Genomic DNA, 8980 nt, shown 5'->3' on the forward strand with positions numbered 1-8980 from the left:
GGCTCACACCTGTAATCCCAGCACTTTGGGAAGCTGAGGCGGGCGGATCATGAGGTCAGGAGATCGAGACCATCCTGCCTAACATGGTGAAACCCCGTCTCTACTAAAACTACAAAAAAAATTAGCCAGGTGTGGTGGTGGATGCCTGTAGTCCCAGCTACTCGGGAGGCTGAAGCAGGAGAATGGCATGAACCAGGAGGCGGAACTTGCAGTGAGCCAAGATCGCACCACTGCACTCCAGCCCAGGGGACAGAGCAAGACTCTGTCTCAAAAAAAAAAATGATAAATAAAAAGTAATAATAATATATTTTAAAATTGGATCTCCACAAGCACAGTAAAAGCAGGACCTGCCTGCATATAATATGTGAATATGTCTCATTCATGAATTATTTTATATATATGAGTTTTGTGTCCTCAAATAAATTATGAGTTTTTGTGGGCAGCAGTTATATCTTATACTCACACATATTATTTGATAAATTACATAGTACTGGGAGCAGGTTTTCAATACTATGAATTCATTCATTCATGGATACAAAGCAACTGCCTAGGAAGAGACAAATTGGAAACCACAGCACTAAACTCTGTAATTAGACGGATCGGCAAGTTTATATGCAATTTCTTGATTACATTGTCATTTATCATTTTTTCTCCTTTAACATGGACATAAAACAAAACTTTAAACTAGGGTCACCATGTGGCAAAATAATGATCAATGACGTGTGTTATGTCTTTCTAAATGGAGGGGGAAAATAATATAATCACATAACCATTTCAAGAGAAAAGCCACAAGACAGCCACAGCATGCATGTGTGCATGTGTGTGTGCAAAATTTTTGACTTAACTCAAAATAACGTTGTCTCTCTAAAGACTAGGATTTTAGAAAAGTTTAGCTTGCAATTCTTCCAGAATAAAGATACATTTTAAATGTGATCTCTTTTTAGAATTAGAATTAGGGTTAGAGTTAGGGTCAGGCTGAAATGTAAATATCTCTGTCTATACTTACAATGGCACTTTTTCTATTTCCTGGCTTATCACATCTAGCTCCTCCAGTGTTATGTATTTTTCTAAGGGAAAGAAATATAATCTTTTCCTGTAGTCAAAACATGTCCTGAGTTTCTCTTTAAGAAATTCCCTTACGGATCAAAATGAAAGGTATTTTTTAATTGCTTTTTTTAAAAATGATTTTAAAATCCCTATCCAGTTATTTAATTGGCACATGGGACAACTATATTCCCTTAACTATTGTTTGTTAAGTTATGGACTCAAGAACAATCAGTCTCAAGTCTTGGCTTGCTTTAGTGAGCTTCTACTTCCTGTTCTCACCCTACCTAACCGGAAGTGTTTCCACTACTGCTCTGAGCATGCTTTCTCCCTAGATAAAGTACATCTCTCCGAGCCCTATCCTCACTGTGTTCATCAGCATATCTGGGTTTTATCCAAATGTTTCTTCAATCCTTACCTTTTTCTTTTCAATTTTTCAAATTCCATACTTTCTTCAAAATTTAACAGCACATTATGATACTTGCTATGTCTTATGTCATTCCAAAGGAAACTGCCAGGACCAGAGTTCCTGTTGTAGGAGAAGCCAAAATGAGTAAGTCTAAATTGGATGCATATTGGCTTCTGACCCAAGCATTGGCTTGGGACCTATGACATAATACGGTGTGAAGATGAGTGGGGATAATCAGAAGTTCCTTCTCTGGAATTTAAATTGAGAAATTTTATAAGACAGTGGCTCATAAAAGCAGGAAATAAAAGAATGCAATTAGCAGAAATGAGATAAAATTGAGGCTTTGACAGGTGAAAAGTTGTAAAAAATTATAAGTAAGGAGAAACTCAGATATAAAAACAACAAAGCAAAAACCAACCCAACAAAAAGAGAAAGAAAGAATAGTCTGATGAAAATATGTCAGGGGTGGAGTTTGAGAGTAGAGGTGGGCACTAAAAGGAACTGAGCTATGTTATTGTGAAACATGAGTGTTAAAAACAAGAAATCCTATTTAGACATCTATCTCTGTGTTCTTGCCAACCAGGATTTGTGTTTGCCTTGAGGTACTACGCATGTATATGATTAGGTGTTGCTTACCAACCTCTAATTCATTAAATTATCTTTACCACCAGATTATAAGCATCTTGAGCTCTGATATCCTGTCTTACTCTTTCTCTTTTTTTCTCTTTTACCCAAAAACCTAGCACTAAATAATACTTCTACATAGAAAAGGTTCATTAAGAGATTCAAAACAAGTTAAAGGTCCTAAATACTAATTTTATCCAGAAATCTACAAGATAATGATTCCAAGTCTTGTTATTTCAGTTTATAAAGTAACAAGGATTGCAATTTAACTTCTAACATGTTTATTTCCCCCTTTTTGTCATTATTATTAAGTGTTTGCAGTAATAACTCACAACGTAGCTGGAGCTAAGTAACAGAAGACTTCAATCCACAGATTTTTCAGTCTGATAAATGGCAAGAACAAGTCAAAGATTTTTTATGCCAAGAAAAACAATACCATCTTTTCAGATAAAAGAAGAAAAACAGGGTAATACTATTTGGTTATCTCTTCCTAACACTTATTCTTTCAAATGGAAGAATGCCAAATACAAGTTCAGATTTTTTAAACGGAAAAAAAATTATAATAATTAGTATAAAGTGAGCCAAATATGCTAGTTACAGAAAGATTTCAGAATAATTCCTTAGTAGTTTCAAACTCTATAGAAATGGATAAAACAGAAGTAGTAGTCCTGTTGAAATCTGAAGATAGTTATTAAGTTACCATTTAGCTTCCTCTTCTTTCAAGTAATACTGGGTTCTTTAGAGTTTTCAAGCAGGTCATCTTTTTCATCCCTTTAATCACTGTGGTTGGTCTTTTCTGAAAAAAAAAAAAAAAATTTTTCCACATCCTTCTCAGGTAATTTTCATGACTTTACAATGGCTTGTGTTTAATGGCAGAGTAAGCCAAAGGATCAAAGATTTATTTGGCTCTTATTAGCTTGTATCACAATAGTGAGAGAATGTTCTGGCTTATAGACAAGGAGGAAGCAATAAATATAGCATGTCTGACCTTCAGGAAAGGTTTTGATTCTCTTATGAATGCCATTTTACTCAGCAAGCCAGAAAGTTAATCATCTTCATTACATAACAAACGGGGACTCATGGAACCTCGCCCTTCTAATTCTTATAATGCTGAACCAAATAAAGTGGTCCTTGCACTCACTTGTATATCTTTAAGGGGATGGGGGCAATCTAATTGATGTCCTATTTTGATGCTCTCCTGAAAAGCCTGTTAGGTCCTGAGCTCGTCAGGCTTATCAGTCAATGAACCAGGGTGTACTTTCCCAAACTGAACCTTTCTGCTACTCCTCCTTATACTAGTATAACATTTTTATAGGGTTGATATAAGCTTTGCTCATAAAAATACAGGAAGAAAAATTAGAGAATGTAACAAATGGAGACATGTTAAAATCACAGAGACTTAGTGTTTTCAGTGTCCCTGGAAATTCACTCACTGATTTAAGTTCCTAAGTTAATTATCATAAGTTTTAGTTGCTGTCTTGATCTGCATCTAAACCACTCCCTGTTGGTATCATTCATGTTCCAAGATCAACTACTGAGAAGCAACATAGGTGAGGTATTGAATAGCAAACGAGGCTGGGAGGATCTTTTTTCTCTTGGGAATGCTGAATAAACTGTGGGTTCTCTGCCTGCATTTTGACTGAGACTCATTACATAAGGTCACATGTGGAATTTTCCATTTTTATCATGTCGATGCTCAAACACTTTCAGATTTTGGAGGATTTCTGATTTTAGATTTTCAGATTAGGGATGCTCAACCTGTGCTTCTAAAAGCTTAGCTAATTACATGGATCCTCTTCAATTTAAAACATGGATTTTGTGCCCTTGAGCATGTTTCATTCCACCTCACATAAGTAATGCTCTGGGAGGTGTGTAAGTTTATATTTCACACTCTTAAGATCTACTGATCAAAAATCTAGCCCGAAAGTTCATGAGGGCAAGGATTAGGTCTTATACCTCTTTATAGCCCTCTTTGTGCTTGGCATTGTTCATTTTACCCTGACCTTACTCAATAATTCAGGGACAGAGCAGGATTTATATTCAGGATGCTGGACCCAGAGTTTATACCTGGGTCACTGCCCCTGTGCTGGGATGGAGCCAGGTTTTCACCAGCCAATCTAGACAATGAATGTGTCTCATCTGTAGATATACTGAAACCCCTTTGCCCTACCATAAGCTAATTAATGAAACTTTTTGAAAATTAATAGAATTTAGACTCTAGATGCAATATCAAATTTATAGTATAAATAATTAGGATAAAAACACAACTTTTAAACTCACAAAGTGCATATGGTGTGGCAGAGATGGTTCGGCAAGTTTAGATTAGAGACTATTTGCCATTTCACTTGTCTTTGTTTCCTAAAGGTAAATTTAGTACCATGCAAGAAATGCACATTATACCCTTTCAGTGCAATAATATTTCACATAAATTTGATTTGCATGAAGCCAATACTGTAAATAAAGCAAACATATTCTGTGTTTCATTTTTTAAAAAGAGTGATGAATGCAATTCCTGGGCTTATTTAAGCTTCCTACATTTTATAACTTTTTCAGTGGGATGAATTAGCATGATGTGGTGAAACAGGCTGGCAGATGCCAGAGGAAATTAAGACTTCCTGGGCATACAAGTAAGAGAACTCCACATATAGCAGAGAAATAAGGACAATGTGATTTTCAAAGCAGTTGCTAATCTTATTTTCTGCTCATATCTACTCTACATGTTTCTCCTGGTGTGAAACTTTTATGAAGTTCCAGTTTTAGGGTTCACTAAAGAAAAGACTGCCAATAATCCTGAACTCTGACATATTTTATCAAAGCTTAGACAGATAAATGGTCATAAGGAACTGAAATAAAAGGAACTCAGTATCTCAGTGAATTGCTGTAAGTAGGATTCCTAACCCAAAGACCAAATATTGAGAAGTCAAACCTAAATATGTATGTGTTTGCATGTATGCGCATAGGCATATATGTGCATACACATATATGTGTATGCGGAGAGAAGAAGAAAGGAAGAAGAAGGAGAGAGGGGTGGGGGAGATTCAGAGACAAAATTGGGAAGAGTAAAAGTGGAAGAGTAGCTTCAAATAGATTTGGTCTGAGGGCTAATTTGTGAAAGTACAATTAGAGAAAGACAATGACTGCAATTATAAACCTTATTATCTTTAACAGTTAAGCAATTGTTAAAAGACACAAAAAGTAATTTAAGCTTTATGTGCTATAAATCATGCAAAAGTTATTAAATTCACAATTTGTACATATGTGGGAATATAGACATATGTTAACCCCTTATATTTCAGAATATGTTGAGCAGGTATGTATTCTATGGTAAAGAAAAATGTAATGAAAAATAGATATAGAAACCAGTGATTGAATAACATGAATTTGTAAACCAAGCAAAAGGAAAAAACACCTCTCTTTCTGTAGCTGACATTCTCATCATCACTGACAGGTTAGTATCATAGTAAAAATGTAAGCAATTATTTTAAACCAAGAAGCAATACAATTTGATTTATTCTAGCCAAGAAAATAAATCACCGTATTTAAACATATAATACAAGAATGATTAAAATTGATAGCTGGTAATGCTTTTTATTCATTAAACCATTAAATTCTCACTGTGACCCCACTTGATTGGAAAGGAAAGTAAGGCTTCAAGATGCTGAGTAACTTATCCAGTCACAAAGTAAATGATCGATATGGGATGTGAATTCAGTTTCCTGTTGTTCCAGAGCAGGAGTAGCAAACCCTACAGTTACCCTACAGCAAATTCATTGGGAAAATAGGCTCTCATTGGCCAGTCAAATGTTTTAAAAGAATAAAGCCTTTTAGCAGGGTAGGTATGTATGCTCTGTTGACCCTATTCTGATTCTTGATTACTACATTTAAAACTACCTCAAAATGTCATGGTATAAAATCACTACTTTTTTATTGGGCTCACATTTTTTATATGTTAGGGAGTACTGAGGTGGGTGGTTCATTCATAATCCATCTGCTATTAACTGGGGTCAGCTGGTGCTGAAGGATCAGCTTCCAACTTGGCTTCTTCATTTGCAGGTCTGGCACTTTCCTTTTCCCTGGCCTTTCTGTTTCTAGCACAGCCTCTCATCCTCCAAGCCCTCTCCACACGGGCTTGGGTGGGAGTAGTCACACTTATTAAATGGTGGTTAGCTTCCAACAGGGAGGAAGCACAAGTTTCCAGCCCAATTAAGGGCTGTGCCTGTTACTGGCAGTGTCAGTTCTGCATATTGTATCGGTCAAAGCAGTCTGGGGCTGTCTCAGATTCAAATAGGTGGCAAAGTAAACTCTACCTCTTGATGGAAGAGTTACAACAGCTCAATGCAGATGAGAGATATTGTTCTCGTCTTTGGAAAAGACAATCTGTCACAAGCCCTGTAACTCCAAATTGCTTTAAATCTAGTACCTTCAGATATTGAAAATACTTGCCAACCACAAAAGGACTAGAGTTTATGTCTATACAGTAGAGCTTATTTTTATAACTACTATTAAATCAACTTCTCCTAATCTTGTTTATTTATTTATTTATTTATTTTTGAGACGGAGTCTCGCTCTGTCGCCCAGGCTGGAGTGCAGTGGTCGGATCTCCGCTCACTGCAAGCTCCGCCTCCCGGGTTCACGCCATCTCCTGCCTCAGCCTCCCGAGTAGGTGGGACTATAGGCGCCCCCCACCTCGCCCGGCTAGTTTTTTTGTATTTTTTAGTAGAGACGGGGTTTCACCGTGTTAGCCAGGATGGTCTCGATCTCCTGACCTTGTGATCCGCCCGTCCCGGCCTCCCAAAGTGCTGGGATTACAGGCTTGAGCCACCGCGCCAGGCATCTTCTCCTAATCTTAAATACTAATTATATACAGATAAGAAAAGAAAGTCAACACTGAAAATAAATATAAAACACATACACACAAAATTACAAGAAGAATTTAAAATATTTTTATGGAAAATAATATTAAAGGTTATAATATAAAAATTAATGGGTGGGGCATGGTGGCACATACCTGTATTCCCATTACTTTGGGAAGCTGAGGCAGGTGGATCACCAGAGCCCAGCAGTTCAAGACCAGTGTGCAGCAGCATGGTAAAACCCCATCTCTACAAAAAATACAAAAATTAGCCAGGTGTGGTGTTATGTGCCTATAGTCCCAGCTACTCGATGGGGTAGGGGCGGGAGGTTGGGGTGGGGGAATCCATTGAGCCTGGGAAGTTGAGGCTGCAATGAGCTGTGATTGCACCACTGCACTCCAGCCTGCATGATACAGTGAGACCCTGTCTCAGAAACAAAAACAAAACAAAACAAAAAAAACTAACAAAAGCTATTAAAAGTCATTTTAAAAATTGTGGACACAGCAATGCCTACTAATTAAAAATAAATAAATACTAATTAAAAATTTAAAAAAATTCAGAAAGATCAGGAATTTTGTATTCTAATTTGACACTATTAAGTGTCTATTAAGTCTATTAAGAGGTATGCACTTGAATATATTAATTTACCACACTGAGACTCCATAGAGGAGATAGTACGCATAACATTCTTAGTATAGTACCTGCATAAATTGAATTAGGACCCAATAAACTTTAGTTATATTTACTTGGAGGATGGAATTTTGTGTTTTTACAAAATTCTTTATATTTATATATACAGACTTGTATCACCTAATACTGACTTGATGATCATAGGCTTATTTTAAAGAGTTTTCTATCCAAGCAAAAGATGGACATCATTTCATTAATTCAGTGTTTTATCTCTGTGTAGATATTTTATGAAACACTCAGGAAAGTGCCTGAACACTCAAAACAGTGAAGTCAATCCTCATTATTTTCAGACTGCATATATTTTGTCTACTTCTAAAATGTATTGGTAACCCCCCAATTAGTACACCATTTATGTGGTCATTCCTGGACATGTGCAAAGCAGCAAAAAACTTGAGCACCTGGCATGCACATTCCCAGCTGAAGGCAACCTCTACCTTCTTATTTCAGGTCTCATAGGGTAAACAAGTTTCCTTCTGAGGGCATATTTAATGCCATGCTTTTGGAATTTTTGTGCTGTTTATTGGTGTTTTGCTATTTAAAATGGTTCTCAGGTGTAATGCCAAAGTACTGCCTAGTATTACTAAACACAAGAAGGCTGTAATGTGCTTTATAGAAAAGTATCTGTGCTAGGTAAGTTTAGCTCAGGCATGCATTTTCATGCTATTGGCTGTGAATTCAATGTTAATGAATCAACAATATATATCAATAATATATATTAAGTAAGGCATATTTAAACAGAAAGACACATAAAATAAGGTTATGTATTGATTGGTTGAGGAAAATATGAACATAAGCTCCCAGGAACCTAACCCTAGATTTCCCCTAGAAGTAATGCTTTAGCACTCACTAATTCAGCATTTGTGGTAACTTTATGGAACATGAGCACTGCAAATAATGAGAACTGACTGTATTTGGTATTTCAATATACACAATTTATCTGGGGTGGTATATGTAATATAATGTAAACAAGAGCACTGGAAAGAATAACTGATAGATATAGGTACAAAACAATATAAAACAAGTCAATTATCCAGAACTCAGATTTATGGTAGTTATTTGGAACATGGCCTGGAGGCTGAAATTCAGAAAGGAGGCCCTATTCAATAAATGGTGCTGGGAAAACTCAATAGCCATATGTAACTATACGTAAAGAATGAAACTGAACTCCTATCTCTCACAATAGAGAAAAATTTAACTCAAGATGGATTAAAGATTTAAATGTAAGATCTGAAACTATGGAAAGAAAATCTAGAAAAAATTATTTAGGACATTGGCCTAGGCAAAGAATTTATAACTAAGATCTCAAAAGCAACTGCAACAAAAATAGAACTGGACAAATGAGACTTGATTAAACTAAAGG

The 8980-nt window shown here is 36.1% G+C and overlaps 1 long non-coding RNA gene across 1 annotated transcript; it reads right to left on the bottom strand.

The window, feature by feature from the left end:
* Positions 1–248: 248 nt before the first annotated feature.
* LOC108584457 lies at positions 249–7127 on the bottom strand. The gene is made up of 3 exons (XR_001899547.3): positions 7086–7127; positions 2778–2873; positions 249–1573 (listed from the first exon to the last, which is right to left on the bottom strand). It is a non-coding gene; the product is annotated as an uncharacterized LOC108584457 (long non-coding RNA).
* Between the last annotated feature and the right edge of the window lie 1853 nt (positions 7128–8980).

The sequence above is a fragment of the Papio anubis genome, chromosome 2 (assembly GCF_008728515.1).
Source record: "Papio anubis isolate 15944 chromosome 2, Panubis1.0, whole genome shotgun sequence".
NCBI classification, from domain to species: domain Eukaryota; kingdom Metazoa; phylum Chordata; class Mammalia; order Primates; family Cercopithecidae; genus Papio; species Papio anubis.